Source organism: Mauremys mutica, chromosome 2 (assembly GCF_020497125.1).
Source record: "Mauremys mutica isolate MM-2020 ecotype Southern chromosome 2, ASM2049712v1, whole genome shotgun sequence".
Lineage (NCBI taxonomy): Eukaryota > Metazoa > Chordata > Testudines > Geoemydidae > Mauremys > Mauremys mutica.
The window spans coordinates 140,228,312-140,256,208 of NC_059073.1; the positions used below are offsets into that span (position 1 = coordinate 140,228,312).

Sequence of the window (27,897 nt, forward strand, 5' to 3'; positions counted from 1 at the left end):
TGTGCCTCTCTCTCTATCAGTGTTATAGAGGGTGAACAATTTATGAGTTTACTCTGTATAAGCTTTATACAAGACAAAACAGATTTATTTGGGTTTAGACCCCATTGGGAGTTGGGCATCTGGGTGCTAAAGGCAAGCACACTTTTGTGAGCTGTTTTCAGGTAAACCTGCAGCTTTGGGGCAAGTAATTCAGACCCTGGGTCTTTGTTGGAGCAGACGGGAGTGTCTGGCTCAGCAAGACAGGGTGCTGGAGTCCTGAGCTGGCAGGGAAAGCAGGGGGCAGAAGTAGTCTTGGCACATCGGTTGGCAGCTCCCAGGGGGGTTTCTGTGATCCAACCCCTCACAAGGGGTTGCTGATTAAACTTTTGGGCCTGTCTTTAAATCATTTTACCATTTAAAATGGATATGCACTAAAGCTAGATGGGAAATAATTTCTTCCTGTTGGGGGAAGAGGGGAAATCGTGTTTTCCTTGAAAACCCAGAAAACTAAAAATGTCAGTTTTCAGCAGCTAAAACACTTTGGCTTTAACTGAAAAGCTTTCAGTTGCTGAACGTGAAAAAATAAAAATCAACTTTCAGTTTTTTGACAAAACCATGAATATTTTCATTTAAAAAAAAAACCAAAAAGTCAGTCTGATATACAGAGAAACATAAAAGCATATTTTAAAATGCAATTCAAATCAAACATATCCTAGCTGTAAAACTGATGTTAAGGTTCTCTCCTTTTTATACAGTGGAGGTGAATAATGAATATGCAGCAGTTTGCAGAACACAGGCTATTTCACTTTAAAAGCTGTGTTCAAGAATGACTTGACTCATCTGAGATTTACAGAGGGATCTTATTTTTATGGCACTTACTCGTGAGACCTATAAGCAGGCCTTCCCTGAGCAAATTACCTGATATCAGCATTCGACAACATGACTCAGCTGAGTGTGTGGCACAACATGAACCTGTGGCAGCTGGAAAGGAATGAGAGGTTCAAGAGCTAGGGGATAGTAGAGGGGAAAGGAACAAAGCAAAGGACACTTATTCTTCGTGCTTCATAAAGACCTGATTCATAAATACTAAGTTACCGCCAGTGTGAATTATTCCACAGGCGAGTGTAACTGATCTAGTTGTCAGCAGCATCACTGCTGTTCATTGACTTCTTCAGAGGGTTGGGGACAGGTTTTAGTGACCACACTATAATGGAGTAATAGCCACAGCGCTACCTTCTGCATGCTGTCCCCTGCCCTGAGCCCTTTCCCCAAATGCAGATGCAAGAAGAGAGCTGCCCCCCAGTGGGAAGCAGCACACAGAAGCACCTGGAAAGGAGAAGGCATGGACAAGAGTAACAGTATGTGTTATATGTTCCTCCTCTGTGCCTGATCCACAGAGGATCTCAGGCTGTAACTACCCCCAGCTAGAGAGTGTCGCTCTTTAGCTCAAGCTGTATTCTGGTTCAATCAGATTAATGATCTGGAGGATGGTGTGGACTGCACCCTCAGCAAGTTTGTAGATGACACTAAACTGGGAGGAGTGGTAGATATGTTGGAGGGTAGGGATAGGATACAGAGGGACCTAGACAAATTAGAGGATTGGGCCCAAAAGAAACCTGATGAAGTTCAACAAGGACAAGTGCAGAGTCCTGCACTTAGGATGGAAGAATCCCATGCACTGTTACAGACTGGGGACTGAGTGGCTAGGTAGCAGTTCTGTAGAAAAGGACCTATGGGTTACAGTAGATGAGAAGCTGGATATGAGTCGACAGTGTGCCCTTGTTGCCAATAGGCTAACAGCATTTTGGGCTGTATAAGTAGGGACATTGCCAGCAGATTGAGGGAAGTGGTCATTCCCCTCTATTCGGCATTGGTGAGGCCTCATCTGGAGTACTGTGTCCAGTTTTGGGCCCCACACTACAAGAAGGATGTGGAAAAATTGGAAAGAGTCCAGCGGAGGGCAACAAAAATGATTAGGGGGCTGGAGCACATGACTTACGAGGAGAGGCTGAGGGAACTGGGCTTGTTTAGTCTGCAGAAGAGAAGAATGAGGGGGGATTTGATAGCTGCTTTCAACTACCTGAAAGGGGGTTCCAAAGAGGATGGATCTAGACGGTTCTCAGTGGTACCAGATGACAGAACATGGAGTAACCGTCTCAAGTTGCCCTGGGGGGAGGTTTAGGTTGGACATTAGGAAAAACTTTTTCACTAACAGGGTGGTGAAAGACTGGAATGGGTTATCTAGGGAGGTGGTGGAATCTCCTTCCTTAGAGGTTTTTAAGGTCAGGCTTGACAAAGCCCTGGGTGGGATGATTTAGCTGGGGATTGGTCCTGCTTTGAGCAGGGGGTTGGACTAGATGATCTCCTGAGGTCCCTTCCAACCCTGATATTCTATGATTCAGTCCCTGGTGTGTTGACCAAAATGGCAGCCATAACATAAGGAGCTGCGGTATAGTCAGGCATCTCCTGCAGACTAAAACTTAGGGATATTCTTGATAAGGACACTAGGCAGCACATGTTGTGTTTAACCATCCGGAGAGCTACAGAACCTTCAGTGTCCAGCAGTTTGATTACAAGAATCCTCTTCATGACAACAATTGAGTCCTGTCTTTCCTCTACCATGAGGGAGACAGTCATGCTGAAGTGTTTTAGATCCAATACATGCCTGGAAAGGTTAAAGAATTAGATCATCTGAACCATCCTTCCCCAATTGCAGATGATGATGATGATAAATACAAAAATAAATAAATAAATAAAAGGATCAAGTGACATTGGCTTAGGGTCATCTTCCTTAATCATAAGTAGACAACACTAGAACTGGGAGGGAAATAGTGTTCCCATTCTGTGAAACTTTGAGATTTCAAATATTTCCCCCCATCCCAAATAAGGCTAGATATTTGAAATCTTGAAAATTTTTGCAAATTTTTTCAGAATCTGAATTTTTTTTCAGATTGGGTCAGTTTAAACATTTAATTTTGATTTTAAAACCTTTAATTAGCTTACATTTCAACATGAAAAGTTTTTTTTTAAATAATTTCAAAATAGTTGAAACAATTAAGCTACCCCCCTTGCCACTGCCCCTGAAAAAAAATGGGAAATTAATCAAAACTGACTCTTTCCTACACCCAGTTTTTGGTTAACACAAATGAGCATTTTCTGATGAACAAACATTAAAAAAAATATTCCCAACCAGTTCTGCTCAGCAAGAAGCAGCTTCTCACTGGTGGCCAGATTTAAAAAATTGCTTCTAAAAATATGTCCCATTATTTTCCTGCTTAATTGACAGCTGAGCTCCTTTGAAAATCTGATCTGTAGGGTACATCTACATTGCGATGGACTCAGTTCATGGGTCTTGGGCTGCGGGGCTAAATATTTCAGTGTAGACCCCTCATGATGTTTCAGAGTCCAGGCTCGAGCCTGAACTCAAATATCTACACTGTAATTTTTAGCCCAGCATCTCCCCAGCATTTGGGCCAGCAGTAGTCATGCCATGGGTCTTTTGTTGCTGCATAAACGTATCCTGATCAAGATAATTCCAATCTAACCCAAGCAACATGATTGGAGTTACTCCCAATTCTCCCTGGCATGAGAATCAGGCTCACAACTCGGGACTGGTTTAGCACACGGGGGATGATTATGTGAGTTGTGTACACAAGCAACAAAAAAGGTTTTGCCGGAGACAACATCTCCTGATTATGGCCAAAACTACAACATTTGGAGAGTTGATTTGACAGCTTCGGAGTTTTTTTAAGTGTACTTGTTGCAGCCATGGTGATGGGAATACCAGTGGTGTCAATGCAAATTTGTGTCATATAGACTCTTGGATCACTACATTTGAGTCTCCATCTGTAAGTTGATGCATCTGACGAAGTGGATATTCACCCACGAAAGCTTATGCTCCAATACTTCTGTTAGTCTATAAGGTGCAACAGGACTCTGTCGCTTTTTACAGATCCAGACTAACACGGCTACCCCTCTGATAATTGACATCTGTAAGTTGTTCCATAAGGGCAGATGCCTGCACAGAGAGATGATTAGCCTTGCGGGATCAAGACCTTGATGAGCTTTCCAGCCGCATCTCACTCTGCTTCCTATCATCTAATGTTATAGCCCCATCCCCATCCCTCAGCCGTAAGAGTGTTTTTTTTCTTCTCATTTAAGAGGGAACAGATGAGGCCCATGCAGCAGGAAGGAATACAACTGATCTGCTACAAAGCATGCTTTCCTATTCCTGAGATCACTATGTGCCAGATACCCATAGTTCCTCCTGCAGAGGAACTTCATAATGCAGAGAGCAGCAGCAATACTGCTTGAATGGAGGTTCCACACTCAGACTTCAGCCAATCTTGGGATAATTCCCAAGGGTGGTCAGTTTTTAAGCAATCTACTGGTCTAGCCCAGTGATTAGTCTACACATAACATGGATGCATAGGAAGACCTAATATTTACACGGTCTCCCAGTGATGTTAGTAGCACATCATCATCTAGATAAAATGATAGCACACATAAGACAACAGGATATATGTGCAGCAAAAAAGATCCATTAAAAAAAAAAAGGAGGAGGACACAACTGACACCATCCACAGGGAGTAATGGAGATTCCAAGAAAGAGCTTGCTGGGCCATTGTCAGCTAGCCTAGTTTCTTGTGCATCTGTCAAACTGATGACTCAGATCCCTTTGTTTGACAGAAAGGATGACCCAACGATGACAGCGCTAACTTGAGACACGTCGGTTCAATTCTCTGCTCCCCTGCAGACTTCCTGTGTTTCCTTGGCCAAGTCACTTAGTATTTCCCTTCCTTACACAGGAGTTTTGAGGGTAAATACAGTAAAGAGTGTGAGGTGCTCAGATCCTACAGAGAAGGATCCAAAATGGAGAGTTGAGACATACTCACATACAAAGGAATGCTACAGTAGTCATTTTAAACTTCATTAACAACTGAGTTTTGCTTTATCTCAACCCAGGATAAGAAGCTTCGACTGTCCCTTTTTTGTTGTAATAAAAACTTTCTGGTGAACACAACAACCTCATTGCTGGGTTTCCAACTGTTAACCCATTTTCTCTAAATGTGTGCTTTCCGTTGTAAAAATCAGCACATCAGTAAAGCACCAGGAATTTGTTACAGCACCAGAGATGCGTTTTACTCCATGAACTGATACATTATAGCAATATTTTGCAGTGTGTGCAATATTCTGGGGGTGCAGAGAGACCTCTCAGTTATTTTCCAGAATTTCAGCTTTCATTCAGAAAAAGAGGCAGCTTTAACTGTTATGTTTACCGTGAAAACCTGCAAAATGAGATTATATGTAACCGATGCAGATAATAGTAATAATTATTTAATAATGATTTTCTCAAGCATTACCCTGCAAAGGCACTCAGGACACTGAACAACAATCCTAAAAATAATTTCTCAAACATCCCAATCTCAACAAAATTATAGTCAAGGTAGGTAAACAAAAACAGCAAGTACAAAACAACCAGCAACAGCAATAGCAATTGAAAAACCACCTGAGAAAAAAGAAGTTTAGATTTAATGGGGAAGAGATTAAATGAGCCAGATTTCAGGAGAGACAGAGAGAGTTTCACACCCTTGGGTGTATCACAGCAAGAGTTTGACCATCTACCAACGTCGGACACAATGGCAGAACCCCTACGCACCAGCTACCATGTGAGCATAAAACTTCAAACAGATGGAGATTCAAGGAGTAGCTCTTGAATAGAACATTTAGAAGACAGGCAAAGACAGTAGCTCTGAACTGGCTCATTCATGTCAATGGATGCTAACTCAGATACCACTGATGATAATTACCAATATTGGTACATAGAATATTTCATAGCTTACCAAAGCATGGAAGAAAGGAGAGGAAGGATCAGATTACATATTACCATAAACACCCCAGTTGTTTCCTCAAAGTGGGAAGAGATGGAGAGGTAGCCAGGGGTGGTGAGAATATTAAAGGTGTAAACACTAAAAGCTTTCGTTTTTAACACCCAATGGCAGAATCGCAGGGCTCATGATTGGTTTCCTTATCGCCAAGTGGGAGCTCAACATCTGAAAACTTGGGTTACGCTGAAGGGGTTCAGAGCAACTGAAAGCAACAACTATCTTACCAGTCTGTTTCCTGTGCACATACCCCACTAATGTTTAGGAGCTGGCATACATGTGAATGAAAGGTCAGACCCTTAAGACTTTATGTACACAAGATTTACTAGTTAGAAATTTATCCAGATTTGCTCTTCACATCTGAATTTTTTTCCTCAGCTGAGATGGAGTACAGGCAGTAACCCTGACCTAGGTGACCAGATGTCCCGATTTTATAGGGACAGTCCTGATTTTTGGGTCATCTTCTTATATAGGCTCCTATTACCCCCCACCCCCACCCCGTCCCGATTTTTCACATTTGCTGTCTGGTCACCCTACCCTGACCCTCAATCCATTTAAGTAAAAGTAACCAATACACGTTAATAATTTGCACTTAGACTAGGCCCAAAAATCTCTAACCACTTCATACACAGTAATGAGTTTAGCCCCCTTGTAAGCCCCCACAGTGCAGTTGTACAGATGGGGAAATAGACATGAATTTCTCCAAATCACAGAGGGAGTCCATGGCAGAGTCAGAAATAGCACCCCGGTTCCTGACTCACCATAACCCTGCACATGGTGGTGTCATCTACTCTAACATAAAGGTGTATGAAACATTTCCAAATCATAATGATAGTGTTTCACATGCATGTTGCCCTGGTGTAAATGACGACACAACATGCAGGCCAATGGTGAATTGGGTCCCGGGGAGGGAAAGCAGCGGGGTAGTCTATTCACAAGTAGCCCCTTCTTACTCAGAACATATCTGCTGTGTGTGTCTGACTCACAGATGCTCACTTAACTAATACAGTTCTGCAGAGCTAGTACAGCAATGGAAGAGATAGACTCTATTCTGGCGCATGCAACAGGTATTCAGATACCACAGTGATTGGAGAAGCATAAGAATGAATAGAATACAATGAACAAAATTGCCAGTTATGTTCTAAATGGAGACTCTCTTTCTGGCAGATATGGTGACCAGATAGCAAGCATAAAAAACCAGGACAGTGGGTCAGGGGGTAATATGTATCTAAATAAGAAAAAGCCCCTAAAATCAGGACTGTCCCTGCAATATTGGGACATCTGGTCACCCTACTGGCAGATGACTGAAGAATGAACAGTTTCCTTTTCAGAGCTCAGGTTAAATTTGCAACACTGGAGAAACAGGACGGGAGAAAGTTAGTGGAATCATTTGAGTCTAAAATGAACAAATTTATTCTAGAAGTCAGAGAGGAAGAAACTAAGGAACTTCACAATGTCTTTTTTAAAAGACATTCTTCTGGCTCTAATCACACTTCAAATTCAAATTTGTTCAATGAGAAAACTTGAATTTTAAATAGTGAGACTGAAAAAATAATCTTTTTATTAACCATCTGTTTTTTTCATTTGACAAGTTAACAACTGTTGTCGAAATTATCTGAGCATCTCATTGAAAAGAAACAAGCGCTCACTTGTTTGAGTGCAGCATAAATGCAACCTTCCTTTCCCACACACCCCAAAAAGTGTTGTTCTTCTATAAAAGTGACAAAAAATAACCCCAACAGATAATGCCATTTATTATTTCAATAGTGAATCCACTTCCCCACTGAAATATTAAGCACCCACTTTTTTACATTATGAAGTTGTGCAGAAGGAGTTTGCCATTGGGGAATAACAACAATCAGCTGAAGATTAAATATTTTGTGGATGTTTATTGAAAAGAAATGAAGACATGATAGGAGAGGATGATAAAGAGTTGTGGGTGGAGAAACATTAGAAGTGGCAGAGGAATCACAAACAGGAGAGCAGTCAGGGCAAGGCCATATGTTGATTTATTAAGCACACAGCTACTTGACTCCAGAAGTGAGGTTTGCAAATTAAGGTCCAGGTATACTCTCCACTTCTGCAGGCCGAGATGAAAACCTAGTAGATTAATCTCAAGGGAAATGGAATGGGGAAGTCTGCTAGGAATTGCTGGTCTCTACCTGTTCAATTATATTAACTGTCCACTGAGTTTCAGACACGATGTGGTCCCTGGTAAACAAGGGAAACAAAGTTGGAACTCAAGCTGTGTGGAAACCTGTTAGACAGTAGCTGTTTTCCTTAATAAATACCTCCTGTTGAAAATGGACCATAATTCCAGATGCAACACTGGAACCCACCACTAAACAGCTGGAGATAATTGCTGAAGAAAAGCTGGCAGAGGAGGCTCCACCTTGAGTCAGCTACCTCTCACTCTGACTGTAAGGAGAAAGAGGCACGGTAAAGCAGAGCTCCACTACACTAGATTCTTAAGGACCTTGCACCAATTGTGAAAATAAGAGCAGGTCTCCTGGTGTTCGAACCTTTACCAGTGCTGGACAGCCAATGACCCAGGAGCTGCAATCAGCTCCCTGCAGATGTCACTCTCCACTATGTCTGAACAAAGAATCAAAATCATAGTATTATCGCAGAGCTTCAGCCTGTAACAATAATATGGCTAACTGGCATGAAAAATAGGAAGACTGCAGCATGTCCAGTTGCAGAAGATACTGATGCAGGAACATGAACTTCAGAATACTCTGTGCATGGAAATTAGGGGTTTTAATGAATCCATGTGCCGGCCTTTCACAGGGGATATAGTTTCATTGGATCCAGCAGGGCCGGCTTTATGAACAGCGGGGCCCGATTTGAATACCTGGCGGCAGCACTTCGGTGGCGGGGGGCTCCGCTCTGGGTCTTCCACGACACCGAAGTACACCCCACCGCCGAAATGCCACCAAAGACCCGGAGCGGACCTCCCCTCCCAACGGCCGGGTGAGTAAAAAAAAATTAAAAAATTAAAAAGACGCCTAAGGTGCGGGCCCTCTTAGGCGCGGGGCCCGATTCCAGAGAATTGGGGGAATTGGCTTAAAGCCGGCCCTGGGATCCAGTGGGACTATTCACTTGAATAAGGATTTTGCAGGGTGTTTTATTAAAAGATGCATAGACACCCTGGTGATGATTGCAGGATACGAATCAGCATAGACAGATATGTTGCCCCAGGAGAGGTGTGCAGAAAAGCTTGTCCAGCAGCTGCCAGACCTGAGTTTGGACTCAGCCACTAACTTTTACAGGCACAGAAAAACAATTGTCAAACTCATACAGATGATAAAACACATAAAATACCCTGCTGCTTGAGATTTATATCAAACATGATATATCAGCACTGTCTGAAAATGATTACAGACTGCTTCAAATTCAGAAATAAAGTGGTTGACATCCATAAGCTTACTGGTTATCTAGTGACTAGTCCTGTTTGCCGTTTGGCTTGCTATACAACTGTCCTGGATCCACAGGGTCTGGTCCGTACCACAGCCACAAGGGTCCACACTGTTCCACAGAGGCAGGCCTGCAGGAATAGGAGTCACATGACCCGAGTTCTATTCACAGCTATTCCACTAACTCAGTATAGAAGCTTCTAAAAATCATTTCACTTATCTCTGCCTTATTTTCCCCATCTGTAAAATAGGAATAATGCTGCTTACTCACCTTTGATGGGGCTTTGAGCACCACCTTTTCATTTGCAACTACAAGTTAGGGCTTGAGTGGAACTTAGCTCAGGAATAGTGGATTTTTGCATATTCCTCATGAAATGTTTGGTCACACTTTAAATTTAAGGTGCATTTCTAAATAGTTTGTACAAGGTTACTAAATGAGTCAATGGTTATAAAGGTCGACAGTCTCTTAAAATCATTGATAACACTTTTTACTGATGTACTTACATGATGGCTACCATCTTGGCTGACACTGGAGCTTAAACCAAGGACCTCAATAGCTAATAGCATGAGTGTCTACAGCTTGAGCTGTAATTCCTATGTGGCTCAGGCACAGAGAGGGACATAAATTAACCAGTTGGTGACACTTATAGTCATCTATAACAGTATTCATATCTAACATGATCATAACAACCATTTATTATTCCTTTATAAATGTACACTTAATATCAAGCGTGGCCAAGAATTTCGATATAGTGGACATAGAAATGCTACTTTCGAGACTGCCTAGAGAGGAATTATTTAAATGTCATCTGCCTTCTGTGTCAAGTCATTTTGAGCACCAAAAACTGATGAATTACTGAAGAAAAAACCCAGTGTGTCTTAGGAGTTCAAATGCAGAGGAAAACTTTTTTATGCAGTAACAACAACAAAAAAAGTCTTAAAATGCTAATATCTGTATGGAAAGAAAAAAGGCATCAGTGGATTTTGTAAGTTGATAATAAAACATTTCACACATAATAAAATGTTATCCCTCTACTCATTTTTATTAAAGTTAACAAGGTAATGTCTCTTGGGGGTCATCTGCTCCCAAGCTTATGGGTTGATGTATGGGGGAAGGAGTCTCATTTAATTCTCACGTCTGACGCTGATGCAAAGCTTGGAGATGACAGATAGCAAATGTCAACAAGATCACAAAGATGGAATTGAAAATCTATGATCATCTGAAACATTGATATCTGTCGCAGGAGAATTAAAAATAAAAATAACTTTCACTGGCATATTTGAGAAAGTTGAAAGAGAACATTTTAAGAAAAAGTGTTACTAGCACACAGCAATGATTTTCTAAGTCAGGTAACAAAAGTTAGACACCCAAATTCACAGTCGGTAAGTAAATAAGTGATGCCACGCTGCCACAGCAGGGGTGCTCTATACGGAGATCAGGGCTGCTGGCTGGGCACTCCATTGGCTTGATCTGAACCTCATCAAAGCCCATAGAAGGACTTGGATTTATTTCAGCGGGCTGTGGACCATGCCTTCTGTGGAGGGACAATTGTTTGGAATTCTCTCCCCCACCCTGTTCCGTAACAGTCCCGAGCTGATGCCACTCGGGCACGTGGCAAGGATTTTTATCCAGACACTTGAAAATAAAGGTGGATGATAGGGTGAAGAATTGTTGGAGGAAGCAGGGGATAGTTGACTTTTAAGTTACTAGGCTTATTGGTGGTGGATTATACTGAATTGTACTGCTGCACTTAGAGTATAATTAATTATGTATTTTAAGTTATGTCAAAGGTTCCTAAGGCATATGGATGGCTACCTCTTAAGCATTTCTATGGATCAAGGTCAACCCCTACCTATTAGTTACAGTGCACATACTGAGAAGTAGAATTTCATCTTTACCCCATGTGTATTTTAGTCTCTTTGCAAATAGTGTTTCCTGGAGTTTGGGACAATAGTACATTTGAGATATATTTGTGTATTAAGACTCTCTCATATTAAATAAAGAATGAACTAGATTTTATCTTTGATGCATATGAAGCCTTGACGTTAACTCATCATACAAAAAAATTATAGTACTGAAATGTAAGTGACTCAGCCACATCCATTTGTAGGCTGCATAAATAGATCCTGATAAAAACACATGCTGCTCTTAAAGTTCTCTACTGTCAAGCAGGGGTCCAGATTGCATGGCTGAATAAAAATCATATATTCTAGAGCATTACACATAGAGAATCCAATGGGTCCACATTTTCTCTTTGATTAAACCCGCACAATCCCTATTGACTTGGCAGTGGGAGCTGCACACGAATAACCAAAGACATAATTCAACCTTGGGTTGCCTAAATCCAGCACACTCTTCAGTCTAAGGCAATGAAATATGACTTCTCCTAAAAAAGTGCCTCTAAAAAAGTGCCACTAAGGTGCCTGAAATGCTCCTGTTTCAATATGTGTATTGACTTTCCTTCTTTTTCTTAATACATTCCTTTTGTTATTATCACTACTACTACAATAGAACCAAGGCTATGCCCCCATCATAGTAGGCATAGTACATAATAAGACACAGTCCCTTTCTCTGAAGAGCTTACAGTCTAAATGGACAAGGCAGACAAAAGGTGGGAAAGGAAACAGAAGTGTGCAGAAGGAAAGTGACTTGCCTGGGGTAACCAATCAGATAAGAGAATGAGACTAGAAAAGAACCCAGATCTCCAGATTCCCAGTCCAGTGCTTTCCCTTCTATTTGACCTGGGGATTTATTTTGTGGCTAACAGAGTTAGCCTGTGTTCAGTGGTGCAATTTCATTCTGCCTCATCAAGAGGGGTCTACATGCAGGGTTGAGGAGAGGGAATAATGAATAAGCACAGGGATATAATTTACATGTGGATAAGTTCCCCTGCAGTAAAGAAGCAATATTCATATGGAATCATTCTGAATCGTTTGGCTATGATTATGTTATTTCTTATCAGCATCTGGAACAAACTCATGAAAATGGTTCTAGAAATTGACAATAAAGGCATAGATAATTCTCTTGGGTAACTAGTGGAAGTGAATGGGAGAAGTTGTACATTTCCCTTCCATATTTATGTTACGATAATCATGGTCTTGATCTATATTAGTGACATTTATTAATAGAAAGGCTATTAAAACCCTCCAGGTAAATTATGCAAGGTCAGTCCAAGCGTGATCCTTAGCTGCCCTTCAGTGGCGAGCACACTGGTGTAAAGTAAAATAATAATAATAATAATGCCTGGCTATAATAAATTCTTATCTCATTCACCACAAGCAAATCCATGCAAATCCTTTCCCAAAAGGAAACGTCTTTCAGTGGTTATGAAGATAACACAGAGACAATATACAGTTCTGCTATAATTTTGCTATTTGCTGCACTTTCAAATCCTGTGGGTTCAAAACAGATGTACCTTTGCTACAAGTGATCCGTCACAAACCGTCAAAGAATCTAATTCACAGACCTACCGATTGATAAATGACGAGCTCTGCTGAGTGATTTCATCTCTGGCAAATAAATAAAGCTTCCGTCAGGCTCTTTTGAAAAACCTTGTGGTTTAATGGCTTGTCTACACAGGGAGTTATTTCAGAATTGCTTTAAAGGGGGAGGGATAGCTCAGTGATTTGAGCATTGGCCTGCTAAACCCAGGGTTGAGAGTTCAATCCTTGAGGGGACCATTTAGGGATCTGGGGCAAAAATCTGTCTGGGGATTGGTCTAGCTTTGAGCAGGGGGTTGGACTAGATGACTTCCAGAGATCCCTTCCAACCGTGATATACTATGATTTACGTATAGCAAGGGTTCCATTTTACAACAAATACACTCTAAAGGGCATTTATGAACCAATAGCTACAGCATCTGCCAACCTCTTGGTCATTTCTCTAATACAAAAGAAAAAAAAAGAATCAAAGGCATTTCACCCCAAGAGCACCTGTATAATGCAATACACTGTGTCTCCATTGTCATCTAGGCCCAGATCCTCAAAGGCATTTAAGCACCTAACTCCCATGGAAATTAGGAGCCTAAATACCTGGATCTGGGTGCTTCCATCTAACAACTACTTCTGCAATGCGTTTCTCTTTAATTGCAGATCTAGTCTCACTTACTCAATCTCCCTTTCCCACCATACCTGCTTTGTAAGCCTCTCTTGCTGAGGCAGCCCGAAAGATGTATTATGTGTCATGGGAAGGCACATGCTATCTACAATTGATATCAGCCACATTTCATATCTGTAATTAAAACACTCACCCAGTTGTATTCAAAACTCAAAAATACTTCAGTCTTAAATTGTAGCTGGATATACCATGAGGAATGGAGATAGCCAGGGTCAGATTCCCGTAAGAACCAATTTCTTTTAATAGGAAACAGCACAGAATTTTTTTGATTCAAAAAGCTGTTACTTTGCAGAAGGCACATTTTTGCTTTATTTTCCTAAGCATTTATGTCCTTTACTTCAGCAGAGCACATATTTGTCATTTTTTAACATGAAAAATTGTTGTAATCTGTTTAATGAACATAAAAACAGCAATTTATTTTACCGAGATTTTCCCCTCCCTACCTCTCAAATTACACAACTAATTACGGTCTACCATCATTAAAATATGTCACTTTTTATTAAGCCATTTTACAATATAGCCAATTACTTTGGCTCCCAATGATACTGAACTCGGTTATGAAAACAGTGCCACCTTTATGACATCCACTGGACACTACACCACTTAAAAAACTTTAGGATCCTAAGGGTAGCTCTGTAATTAGCCAGGATAGGAGTTGATGGCTGATGTTTGACTGGCAATACTGGATCTGAGATTACTACAAGCCTAAAAACCCAAATCTGCAACCACGTAAGTGAGTAAACACAGGCCTAGAGGATGAGCCAAAAGCCTTTTATTGGCCCTTTGCAAAGGGATGGATTTCACCCAGAGAAGATAAGTGACTTTCTCATGGTTAGCTCAGTAACTCAGTGGCAGAAACAGGAAGAGACCTCAGGAGTCATGTGCATTTCTCAACAGAAATAACTGATCCAAGTTCATTTGTGGTATCACATGTGAAATCAAGGAACAAATCTGACCCTTTGTTTTTAAAATCAGTTTTAAAAACAAAATCCATCAAAAAGCATCAAGGGCTAAATTTTCAGCTCATATAAGCATGTGCAGCTCCACTGGTGCTGTGCCAGTTTACACCAGCAGGTAATTTGGCCCGAAAACATTCAGCCGCACATGGGATCAAGTTCTAGACCCAAGCTCTTGAGATAAGCACAGTCCCCCCCTCAGCCTAGGGCAGTCAAGGGCTGGGAGAATTACTAAGGCATCCTAAACCAAGGACCCTGCAGTCATTGGTCCTATAATATCCTTCTTTCTCCCATCAGCAAGCCCATTTGCTTTCCTCTGCTTCAGACTTTACCAGCAGCTCTTTTTGAATAAAAGGCCTTTTCCAGCAGGTTTTAAAGAATGAAACAGATAAATACAGATGCATTCACAATGGGCTGAAAAACACACGTTGAGGAGCAGATGCCAAAGTGGCAAGGGCGGCTCCAGGCCCCAGCACGCGTGCTTGGGGCTATGCGCGTGCTTGGGGCAGCATGCCGCGAGGGGCGCTCTGCCGGTCGCTGGGAGGGCAGCAGGCGGCTCTGGTGGACCTCTTGCAGGTGTCCCTGCGGAGGGTCTGCTGGTCCCGCAGCTTCGGTGGAGCATCCGCAGGCACGCCTGCGGGAGGTCCACCGGAGCTGTGGGACCAGCGGATCCTCTGCAGGCACGTCTGCAGGAGGTCCACCGGAGCCGCGGGACCGGCGACCGGCAGAGCACCCCCCGCAGCATGCCGCCGTGCTTGGGGCGGCGAAATGGCTAGAGCTGCCCCTGCAAAGTGGATACTTCGTTTTAAGCTATAAGCCCATTTCTTGGGTTTATGAAGCTCTGTACGCATTAGCGATGAGACTCAGGAAGGCTTTCAGTTTTCACCTACAGAAGGGGGAGGCAAACTCAAAACTGTCAAATCATATATCTAAGGCCTAAAATCTCAATCGAGCACTTTGAAAGCTTGTCATGAAAATTAATTACCCACTTGATTTAAAGAGTGCATTTTTGTCCCCAGCGACTACTGCAGCATTTAACTATTAAAAGCTTCTAGTGGTCGACACCCACCATCTAATTCAATTCATAACATAGGGTAGGGTATAACATAGCGTATTCAGAATGGACTTCAAAATTTTACAGGCACTCAACTTTTAGCTAAAGGTATACCTTCTCCTTGGTCTGTATTTAGCTTTTGTAATGATTACTGGAAAAGTCTATCAACCAAGTGACACGTGCCTGCGCACACACTTCCCCGGACTCAGAAATTAATTGTCTGCCCCACTGGTGAACTCTGACAAAGAGGCAAATCAAGGCTCCCTGGGTGTCAGGCTATTCACTTGGGCCCATTAAGCTCTCCATGAAAAAGGAGCTTGAAAAATAATATGGTCTAACAGGAGACTGTGAAAATGGGCATTGCGACCCAGCAGAGCTCCTGGAATTAAATTGGTTTTTGTAATGAGATCAATTGATCCATAATCAAGGTGGGAGTATGATTTTTTTTTTTTGGTGAGAGAGAGAACCAAGGCAAGTCTTGAGCCATACATGCTGGAAGGAGGAAAAAATGAGTAAAGAAAACAGGTTTCAAATGCATGCATGTTGTGAGTGTGATAGGAGGAGAGGACAGAGCAAGAGCACATAAAAGAGCCCCCACAGAAGACTATTTCTCACTTTAAAATCCCACAATGCACAGTGGCAGTCAGAAGAGACAGAGGGGATTATCTTTCCTTTTCTTTGCAATTACACAGCACAGTTCACCAGAGGAGCGCAGAGCACTTCATAACCATGGCTGAATCAAGCTTCATGATACTCTTTTGGAGGTAGGTCCAGAATTATTATCCTCATTTAATATGGATGAAGTGACTTACTCAAGGTCACAAGATGAGTCAGTGGCAGAGCTGGGACTTCAAGGTGCCTGCCTTAGCCAATAAATCACAGTAGTAGAAACACTGGACCCAATCGTACTCACATTCCATCAATGGAGCATTGCCAGGGCCTTCAATGGGAGCAGGATAGGCCCATTAACTAATTATTTTTCTCAGTCTGTAATCATAGTGGAACATGTATTTCCATTACATCTCATCCAGCAATGCTGCTCTCCAGACTGAATATTCAGGGCTTTGACTCTGCTCCCTCTGAAGTGAAGGGAACTTTTGCCATTGACTTTCTCAAGAGCAAAGGAGCCAGATTTTCAAAAGAGTTCAGAATTCAACAGCTGCCCTTGTTCTCAGTTTCCCCTGATGCTTGGGATTTTCAAAAAATGCTCTACATTGGCCTAACTCTGCTCTCATTGACCTCTGTGAGAGCCTCACCCTATAGAGATACTTTAGAAAAGCTGGCAACTTTAGGCCAAGCTTGTCATCATCTTTTAAAAAATATATATATATAAAATATATATACGGGGCTAATTTTGGTTGCTGAGCACTTTTGAAAAAGCTAGCCCAAGATCCTCAATGGATACTGAGAGCCAGGTAAGCACAAACTCTTTAATGCATCGTACTGAACGAAAGTCACGTAAAACGCTTGATTCCTATTTTCTTCTTCTCTCTTTCCGTTTTTAGTAACCTCTCTCACTATCTAAACTCTCTTTAAGCTGCACATCTCTCTCAGGTACCTATTATTGTAGTATATGAGCATCTCACAATCTTTAATGTTTTTATCCTTCCCCTCCCTCCCCTGTGAGGTAAGAAATGCTATTGCCGGAGTTTTACAGAGTTAGAACTGAGGCCTGGTCTACACTACACGTTTATACCAAATTTAGCAGCGTTAAACCAATTTTACGCTGCACCCGTCCACACAACGAAGCCCTTTATATCGATATAAAGGGCTCTTAATACCGATATCTGTACTCCTCCCTGACGAGGAGAGTAGCGCTCAAATCGGTATTGCCATGTCGGATTAGGGTTAGTGTGGCCGCAAATCGACGGTATTGGCCTCCGGGAGCTATCCCATAGTGCACCATTGTGACCGCTCTGGAAAGCCATCTGAACTCAGATGCACTGGCCATGTAGACAAGAAAAGCCCCGCGAACTTTTGAATTTCATTTCCTGTTTGGCCAGCGTGGAGAGCTCATCAGCACAAGTGACCACGCAGAGCTCATCAGCACAGGTAACAATGCAGTCTCCTGAGAATCGAAAAAGAGCTCCAGCATGGACTGCACAGGAGGGACTGGATCTGATCGCTGTATGGGGAGAGGATTCCGTGCTAACGGAACTCTGTTCCAAAAGACGAAATGAAAAAACATTTGAAAAAATTTCCAAGGCCATGATGCAGAGAGGCCACACCAGGGACTCAGTACAGTGCCGTGTGAAAGTTAAAGAGCTCAGATGAGCCTACCAGAAAACCAAAGCAGCAAACGGAAGGTCCGGGGCAGGGCCGAAAACGTCACTTCTACGCTGAGCTGCATGCAATTCTAGGGGGGTCCACCACCACTACCCCACCCCTGTCCGTGGATTCCAAGGTGGGGGTGGTAATCGCAGCCATGGCTGAGGATTCTGCGGATGGGGAAGATAAGGAGGAGGAAGAGGAGGACGAGCTTGTAGAGAGCACAAAGCACTCCGTTTCCCCAACAAACAGGAGCTTTTTCTCACCCTGACGGAATTACCCTCCCAGCCCTCCCAAGCAACTATCCCAGACAATGAAGCCATGGAAGGGACCTCTGGTGAGTGTACCTTGTAAATATAAGACATGGTTTAAAAGCAAGCATTTTTTAATGATTAATTTGGCCTAAGGACTTGGGATGCATTCGCGGCTAGTACAGTTACTGGAAAAGTCTGTTAAATGTCTGGGGATGGAGCGGAAATCCTCCAGGGACATCTCCATGAAGCTCTCCTGGAGGTACTCCAAAAGCCTTTGCAGAAGGTTTCTGGGCAGCGCCGCTTTATTCTGTCCTCCATGGTAGGACACTTGACCACGCCATGCATGTAGCAAGTAATCTGGTATCATTGCATGACAAAGACTAGCTGCGTATGGTCCCGGTGATTGCTGGCATTCAAGCAACATCCGTTCTTTATCTCGCTGTGTTATCCTCAGGAGAGTGATATCATTCATGGTAACCTGGTTGAAATTCAGGAATTTAAGTAAGGGGACAGAGATGGCCATTCCTACTGGGCTGTTTGCCTGTTGCTTAAAAGAAATCCTTCCCTGCAGGTAGCCAAGTGGGGGGGATTGGGGGGAGCGCGCGATTGGCGCTGCACTTTTCCACGTTTGGCTAGCAGAGATCTTTCCTGCTACCAGCCACGCAGTTGGGGGGGGGAGTGGAAAGGGGGGTGTTTAGCAGTGATCTTCCATGATACCAGCCACGGGGTGGTTTCTGCTGCTGCACACGTTAACAGGAAAGAAGCAGCACTCAATGGGCTTTGCTTGCTATTTGGGAAATGAGGGCGCTAGATAGATGAAGGCTGCAGAAGATAAAAGACAATGGCTTACTATGGCCGCATGCAAGCACAATTCTGATGCCCAGACCTGCGTCTGTGATCTGTAACACCAAAGCCGCAGGCACTCAATATTAAGAAGCAAAATGCGACCTTGTAGTGAAAACACATGTGCTATGTAAGGTGAATAGTGTTGTTCACCGTGAAAGAGTATGACCATTGTTCTCTAAAATGTATCTTTTTAAATACTTCTCTCCCTTTTTTCCCTCCCTCATGCAGCTGCAAATTGTTCAAGCATCCCTACTCCGTCCCGAAGGCTATCTCAGATAAGGCGGTGGAAAAAAAAGACGCGAGAAGAAATGTTTTCCGAAATCATGGAAGTGACCCGCAATGAAAGAGCGCATCTGAATGAGTGGAAGGACGTGGTAGCAAAGTACAGGAAAGATGCCAGTGACCGTGAGGATAGGAGGGACCAACGTGAGGACAGGAGAGACGCTCGAGATGAGAGGAGAGATGCTCGAGATGAGAGGTGGCAGCAGGAAGATCAGCGGTGGCGGGATGCAACTCTGGGGCTGCTGCGTGATCAAACTGACATGCTCTGGCATATGGTGGAGCTTCAGGAACGGCAGCAGGATCACAGAGTGCCGCTGCAGCCCCTGTATAACCACCCTCCCCCCTCACCATGTTCCTTAGCCTCCTCACCCGCCAGACGAGTAAGAACTTGTGGGGGTAGGCTCCGTGCACCCGCCCACTCCACCCCAGTGGACAGCCCAACCAAAAGGCTCTCATTATTATGAAATTATGAAATTTTTATAGTGGCCTTTTACTTCCCTACTATTCTCCTCTGAAACCCGACCCAGGCTACCTTGTCAGTTTTCTCCCTCTTTTTATAATTAAGTAATAAAGAATACATGATTTTTAAACGAGAGTGACTTTATTTCCTTAGAAAGCAAGCTGTGATCAAAGGGGGGGTGGGTGGCTTACAGTGATGATCAAAGGGGGGGTGGGTGGCTTACAGTGAATGAGTCAATCAAGGGGGGGAGGGTTTCATCAAGGAGAAAGAAACATAACAGTCAGACGGTACCCTGGCCAGTAATGAAACTGGTTTTCAAAGCTTCTCTAATGCGCACCGCTTCCTGGTGTGCTCTTCTAATCTCCCTGGTGTCTGGCTGTGCGTAATCAGTGGCCATGTGATTTGCCTCAGCCTCCCACCCCGCCATAAAGGTCTCCCCCTTACTCTCACATGGCATCAAGGGGTAGGCTGGGTCCCCCAGGATAACGACAGGCATTTCAACATCCCCAACTGTTATTTTCTGGTCTGGGAAGTAATTCCCTTGCTGCAGCCGTTTAAACAGAGTAGTGTTCCTGAAGATGCGAGCGTCATGAACCCTTCCCGGCCATCCCACGTGGATGTTGGTGAAACATCCCTTGTGATCCACCAGTGCTTGCAGCACCATTGAAAAGTACCCCTTGCTGTTTATGTAGTGGGTGCCCTGGTGCTCCAGTGCCAAGATAGGGATATGGGTTCCATCTACCGCCTCCCCACAGTTAGGGAATCCCATTGCAGCAAAGCCATCCACTATGACCTGTACATTTCCCAGAGTCACAACCTTTTGTAGCAGCAGCTTAGTGATTGCTTTGGCTACTTGCATCACAGCAGCCCCCACAGTAGATTTGCCCACTCCAAATTGATTCCCAACTGACCGGTAGCTGTCTGGCGTTGCAAGCTTCCAGAGGGCTATTGCCACTCGCTTCTCAACTGTGAGGGCTGCTCTCATCTTGGTATTCTGTCGCTTCAGGGCAGGGGAAAGCAAGTCACAAAGTTCCATGAAAGTGCCCTTCCGCATGCGAAAGTTTAGCAGCCACTGCGAATCATCCCACACCTGCAAAACTATGCGGTCCCACCAGTCTGTGCTTGTTTCCCGGGCCCCAAATCGGCGTTTAATGGCTAGAACCTGCACCATTACCAGCAGGATCTCCAAAGCGCAAGGGCCCGCAGTTTGACACAATTCTGTGTCCATGTCCTCATCACTCTCGTCGCCACGCTGCCGTAGCCGCCGCCTCCTCGCCTGGCTTTGCAGGTCCCGGTTCAGCATTGAGTGCACGAGAATGCGTGAGGTTTTTAAAACGTCCATGATTGCTGTCTTGAGCTGAGCAGGGTCCATGCGTGCTGTGCTATGGTGTCTGCACAGTTCACCCAGGAAAAAAGGTGCAAAACGGTTGGCTGCTGCTGCTTTCACGGAGAGAGGGGTGAGGCTGTACCCAGAAGCACCTGCGACAATGTTTTTTGCCCCATCAGGCACTGGGATCTCAACCCAGAATTCCAATGGGCAGGGGAGACTGCGGGAACTATGGGATAGCTACCCACAGTGCAACGCTCCAGAAATCGACGCTAGCCTCGGTACATGGACGCACACCGCCGAATTAATGTGCTTAGTGTGGCCGCGTGCACTCGACTTTATACAATCTGTTTTACAAAACCGGTTTATGTAAAATCGGAATAATCATGTAGTGTAGACGTACCCTGAGGCACAGAGACACTAAGTGACCTACTCAAATTCATGCAGCAAATCTGTGGCAGAGGAGGTGCCTCTGGAGTTCCAGGCTAATACCCTAACTGATGGGCCATCAGTCTGCCCTCATCCGCCCAGGTACAACTCCCAATGGTGCAGCCAGCTCAGCATCAGACCCTCTGATGAGAATAAAGTGACACCTGTGCAGCAACAACTCTATTATACCAGGCCAGCAAAGAACATTTTGTTAAAAATAAAAATAATTTTCTCCCATCATATTCTTCTAGGAGATATAATTTGGCAACGTGCCCAAGGGAAGTCAATGAATATAGCAGAACAAATGTACTTAGTGGTGAATTGAGCCAACAGACTTTCAGGTATTTAACTTTGTTCTCCCTTTGTGGTTCTTTTGCTGAATAATGCAAGGTGAGGTTTAGTAATTGTTCTTTGAGCTGACTGACAAGTATTACATCTAGTAAGTAATTACTTGTCATTCATCAGCATTTCACAATGCCCGTGTGGTTAGGTTTCGAGGAAGTCATTTGAGTTTTAGGGGTTTTATGTTCGATTTTTTCCCCTTGTGATTTATGCTGGTTTACACTCTATTAAAAAAATCAGGCCATAAAACTGGCCTAATGTAGATGATATGGGCTTGGGTTGTGCAAAACAATGAGTATATGATCGAGCTAATTTTATTACCTAGACAAGACGGATTTCTTGTCAGTGGGCAAGCCTTAGACATGGAAACCGCTTCTTTCTTGGCTTGACCCAGAAGCTCAGAGGAAAGAAAAACTGGTTCCTTTGAAATAATGGTATGTAAGGCTTTAGGAACATAGGACTGCCATATCAGGTCAGAGCACTCAGGGGTGGCTCTAGGTATTTTTGCCGCCTCAAGCACGGCAGGCAGGTTGCCTTCGGTGGCTTGCCTGCGGGAGGTCCCCGGTCCCGTGGATTTGGCGGCAGCCTGCGGGAGGTCCGCCGAAGCCACGGGACCAGCGGACCCTCCACAGGCATCCCGCCGAAGGCAACCTGCCTGCCACCCTCGCAGTGACCGGCAGAGCGCCCCCTGTGGCTTGCCGCCCAAGGCATGCACTTGGCGTGCTGGTGCCTGGAGCCACCCCTGAGAGCACTGTTTCATCTAATCCACTGTCCTATCTCTGGCAGTGGCCAGGATCAGCTACTTCACAGGAGGGTTCAGGAAACCCTCAATAGGCAGTGATGGGATAACTTGCACGTGGGGAAAGATTCTTCCTTACCATTGTTTAGCAGTTGTCCTGAAGCATGAGGATTTCTCAAGCTACTCCTGCCTCTCCACAATGACCTTTTGAGATTTGAGAGCATTGGCTCTGACTGGCTACTCGCCTGGTGATCACAAATGGAGACAAATAGTCTTAACAGCACCCCCTCAAAGATCTAGAGGAGTCAGGGCAAAGAGAGGGGAAAGTTACTGGTATTTCCTTCCCCTCATATGTATTCACAAAACAACATATTCCTGCACTTGGTGGAGAAAGCGTCATAACAATGTTACCTGAGAATAGGATGACACTCCCAAACCTTAATATACTGAAAGGCCTTCTACACAACACAAAGAGCCAAATTTCTAAGAAGAGCTCACCTCCAGGTCTGGCCAGGAACCGGATTTCCCATCCTGAGAGAATTTTTCTCCAACTCAAAATTGGGACAAAAAGTAGAAATCAACAATTTTCATGTTTAAAAAAGAATTGGGTCAGATGAAACTTTTCAATAACGTCAAAATGCTTTATTTTGATTTTGACTCCCTCCCCCACCCCGCCAATTTAGTCCAAATTTACTAACATTTTGACTCACCCCCAAAAGCATTTCATTTAGAAACTGTCAAAATCGGACATTTTGATTATATCAAATCTACCCTTCTCCCCCCCCCAAAAAAATGAGTTGGGAGATTTGTCAAAACCAGCCCTGTTTCACTAACAGCTTGGGGATTCACAAAAATATATTTTTGATTAACAAATAGTTCATTGCAAAATCCCCAGCCAGCTCTACTCAGCACCCAAAATTGGAGTCAGTTTTAAGAGATCCAGAAAAAGGGGACAGCTTTTCCATGAGCTCAGCATGTTGTAATATTGGGTATGAACCTCTTTTTGCAAATCTGGCCTCAAATTACAGGTGTTGAGCACTTGTAACTCTGACCCTATCCTCTTTTGCAAACGTGTGCCCACACTGTCAGTTCAACAACACACACTCACACAACCTTGCCACCCCAACACACATGTCCCCCGTCTAATGCTACAACAAATAAACAAATGGAAGGAAGGCAACTACCATCTCGCAGAAAATGGAATTCAGAGCAACCCTGCATGCAGGTGGGATTTGGCAGCACAGAATAGATTCAATCATGTGTGTCCACTGAAATGAAGCCAAATACTAGCTAAGAACTACCACTAGGGTACATCAACACAACAAGAGACCACCCGTGGCAGTGAGCCTCTGAGCCTGGGTCAACAGATGCAGGCTCATGTACCATACTAAAAATAGCTGTGTAGTCACTATGGCTTGGGCTGGAGCTCAGGTTCTGTGGCTTAGGGTGGGAGATGAGCTTTAGTGTTTGAGCTTCAGCCCAACCGCAACTTCTATACAACTACTTTTAGTGCAGTAGTACGAGCCGGAGTCTGACAGCCTAGGCTCGGATGCTCACTGCTATGGGCTGTGTATAAGTACCCTTAGAGGGCCAGAGGGACTGACATACAGTGTCATACTCCAGTAGCATTCTGAAGGTAACATTTTCCTTTTGAACTCAGGATGGGCAAGGGAGAACATGGGACACTGGCTAGAGTTAATAGGAGGTTCTGTGAATTCTGCGAACAGAATTCAATAGAGAATGATCTTTTCATGTTTATTTCTACAAATACACACATGGCCCCATCCCAATACATAATGTACAAACACAAAAAGACTAAGATCTTTGTGGGCGGGAACAATCTAACTAGAAGACAGGACACAACAGTGACAACAAGATGGTGGAAGCACAAGAAACAATTAGACCAAATTGATCACCACGGAAAGCAGTGGGCTCAGCTCACCAGCTGCCTAACTATTGTCATCTCCTCTGTAGACACCAGGGCAGAGATGATTTTGGGAGGGATTTGAAGGTGGCCAATGAGGTGGCTTTGAAGAAGTCTACAGGAATCTGCTCCAAAGCCAGAGGGACAGGATAGGAGAAGGCACAAAGGTGCTTGTTTGAAAGTGGGTGATGAAAGATGGTATCCTTGGTGGAGTAGAGTCAGGAGCAGACATCTCAACAGCCTATGAAAGATGAGTCGGGTATGGACAGGCCACAAAGGACTTTCCAATCAAAGACAAGTAATGTGTGTTTGAAGCGGAGGAGAAAGGGGAAACAGACGCTATAGCTACACACATGCATACATACATATCTGTCAATGCAAATTAAATTATGGAGTTGCTACTGTTGTCTCCATAATTGATCATCCTATATTACATTATATTGCAGAGATATAATTCTCTATCAAGTTCTACTGGATGGTTCAAAACACCCAATTAAAAGGTTTTCTATTCAATTTTATAGGACTTTTGGGGTGTATGGGGTGTTCAGGGAGGGGTAGCACCTCTGGTGTAGGGGCATGTCGTGTCCCTTCTAGGGCAGCTCGTCCACCTTTGGTCCCCACCTGTCACTCAGCTCTCACCTGTGGCTCCCAGCAGCTGTAGCATGCGCAGCGGCCACACCCCGGGCAACAGCTTCGACAGGCTGGCCAAACCAGGTTGAGGGCAGCCGTCGGGCATAGACCTCCGGTGAGATAGGGCCTTGTCTATCCCGAGCATGTGAAGACAGACTCCGGCGGATTGAGCAGATGAGACCTTTCAGAATAGGACCAACGGTCATGAAGGCGGTTTCTGCAAGCGACGTGGTACGCTAAGAGCACGGCAAGACGCGAAAGACGCCCTGGTCAACCACTGCGCCCAGCCCATCTCCAACCGTCTCGACTCTTGTCCTGCCATTGGAGCAAGATGGAATCTGGGAAGAGAGAGTGAGGCTGACTATGCGCACCTCTCCCTCACTTTAATCCAATTCACGCGCAAGTCTTGACATCCCCCCAACTCCCGTAAACTTCAAAGTCCTGTGGCGATGGGCGAGCGATGAAGCAGCAGGTATGGATACACTGGGAGCTGTAGCCGCAGACCTGCACACAGGCGGCTCAGGTCTAATGGTCGTCTTCTTGCTGACCGAAGCAACAGCTGGATTCGGCATCTACCTGAGTGACTGAGCAGCCCTTTTTAGGACCGCACTGCTCACCTCCGTAGTAAGAGGAAGGGGCTACAAAAGGTGCCCTAAACATTGTTTGCTTCACAGAACCCTGGCCAGCTTACCGCGGCTGGAGGGGATCCCATCTTATGCGGTCGAACAACAAAACTTCAAATAATAAAACGTAAGATGACACCACTCACTATTGGTACATGGAACGTACGCATGCTTCAAGACAACCCCTCAGCAGATCGACCAGAAAGAAGAACAGCCCTGGTTGCCAGAGAGCTCGCAAGATTTAACATCGATATTGCGGCCCTGTGTGAAACTCATCTAGCCAACGAAGGTCAGCTCACAGAAATAGGAGGTGGTTACACATTCTTCTGGTGTGGACGCAGCAGTGACGAACGTCGTGAATCTGGAGTTGGCTTTGCGGTTAAGAATCATCTTGTCCGCAAACTTGCCAGTCTACCCAAGGGCGTGAACGATCGATTCATGACACTGCATCTTCCACTACCGAGAGGAAAGCAAGCTATACTAATTAGCGCTTATGCACCCACAATGACGAATCCGGATGAAGTAAAGGACAAGTTTTATGAGGATCTCGATGCCCTACTTTCATCCGTGAAGCGCACCGACAGGCTGATTCTACTTGGCGATTTTAACGCGAGAGTAGGATCTGATCACTCTGCCTGGGATGGCGTCATTGGAAAAAATGGAATCGGCAAATGCAACAGCAATGGCCTACTACTACTGAAGACATGTGCGGCTCATGATCTGATCATCACCAATACCATCTTCCGCCTGCCCACTCGCAAAAAGACGTCCTGGATGCACCCACGCTCCAAACATTGGCATCTCATTGATTATGTCATTGTGCGGAGGAAAGACAGACAGGATGTAAGGGTGACCAAGGCCATGCCGAGTGCTGACTGTTGGACTGATCATAGACTCATCATCTCCAAATTAAGCCTTTACATCAAGCCAAAGAGATGTCCGCAGGGAAACAAAGCTGTGATGAAAAAGATCAACGTCAGTAAACTGAGGAACCCCAATACAGCAGCTTCACTAGCAGAAGATCTTGACAACCAACTCTCAGAGCTGCAATTAGAGGAAAATGTTGAGAAGGACTGGGAATGCTTCCGGAATATTGTGCACTTTTCTGCACTAAAGGTTCTTGGACCTTCACACAGGAAACAGCAGGACTGGTTTGATGAAAACGATGAAGAGATCAGGGCCTTACTTGCTGAAAAGCACAGCCTTCACCGTGCTCATCAGAACGACCCATCGTCAACAGCTAAGAAAAATGCCTTTAACAACACTCGCAGGACCGTACAGAGCAAGCTTCGTAAGATGCAGGACTCCTGGTTGAGTGCCAAAGCAGATGAAATCCAGAAGTTTGCTGATAGAAACGATGCTAAACGGTTCTACGAAGCCCTCAGATCCTTGTACGGCCCTCGGCCCTCAGGGAGCTCCCCTCTACTGGACTCAGATGGTGCAACTCTCATTACTGAGAAGACTCTGATTCTACAGCGTTGGGCTGAGCATTTTCAATCCGTGCTGAACCGCCCATCTTCCTCAATAACGAGGCGATTGACAGAATGCCCCAGGCGGATATCAACTACAGCCTGGACGTTCCACCATCAGAGACTGAAACCTTACAGGCCACCAGTCAGCTGTCCAGTGGCAAAGCTCCAGGATCTGACGCGATCCCAGCAGAAGTCTATAAGGATGGTGGTGCAGTGCTTGTCGACAAACTCACTCAGCTGTTCCAGTCCTTCTGGAATCAAGGGTCCATTCCTCAGGAATTGAAAGACGCGTCCATTGTACACCTCTACAAGAGGAAAGGAAATCGAAAAGTCTGTGATAATCATAGAGGAATATCACTGCTTTCTAGCACAGGTAAGATCCTTGCACGAGTGTTGCTGAATCGCCTGATTGACCACCTGGAACAGGGTCTACTACCCGAGACACAGTGCGGCTTCTGCAAAGAGCGTGGCACTGTGGACATGATCTTTGCAGTCCGACAGCTCCAAGAGAAGTGTCAAGAGCAGAATCGTGAACTGTACACCATCTTCGTGGATCTTACCAAGGCTTTTGACAATGTCAGTCGTGAAGGTCTGTGGCGCATCATGTCGAAGTTTGGGTGCCCTGACAGAGTCATCCTGATGGTACGTCAGTTCCAAGACGGCATGACGGCTCGTGTTCTGGACGACAGAGAAGCTTCAGAGGCCTTTCCCGTCACAAACGGCGTCAAGCAAGGGTGTGTGTTGGCACCAACCCTGTTCAGCATAATGTTTTCAGCTATGCTGTCAGACGCCTTTCAGAACAGTTCCTTGGGAGTCAGCCTGAGATACAGGACTGATGGGAAACTGTTCAACCTGCGAAGACTCCAGGCTGTCACCAAGATAAAGGAGACTGTG

At 44.5% G+C, this 27,897-nt stretch overlaps 1 protein-coding gene across 13 annotated transcripts in view; it reads right to left on the bottom strand.

Moving 5' to 3' along the window:
* LRRTM4 (leucine rich repeat transmembrane neuronal 4) overlaps positions 1 to 27,897 on the bottom strand; it is a 799,408-nt gene that overhangs the window by 177,553 nt on the left and 593,958 nt on the right. The window contains exon 3 of one of the 13 annotated variants that reach the window (XR_006577582.1): positions 9,293 to 9,411. The exons of the other annotated variants lie outside the window; for them this stretch is intronic. The gene's annotated coding sequence lies outside the window, so the exon portion shown is untranslated. Of the gene's footprint in view, positions 1 to 9,292; positions 9,412 to 27,897 lie in introns of those variants that run through there. 13 annotated transcript variants of the gene reach the window in all.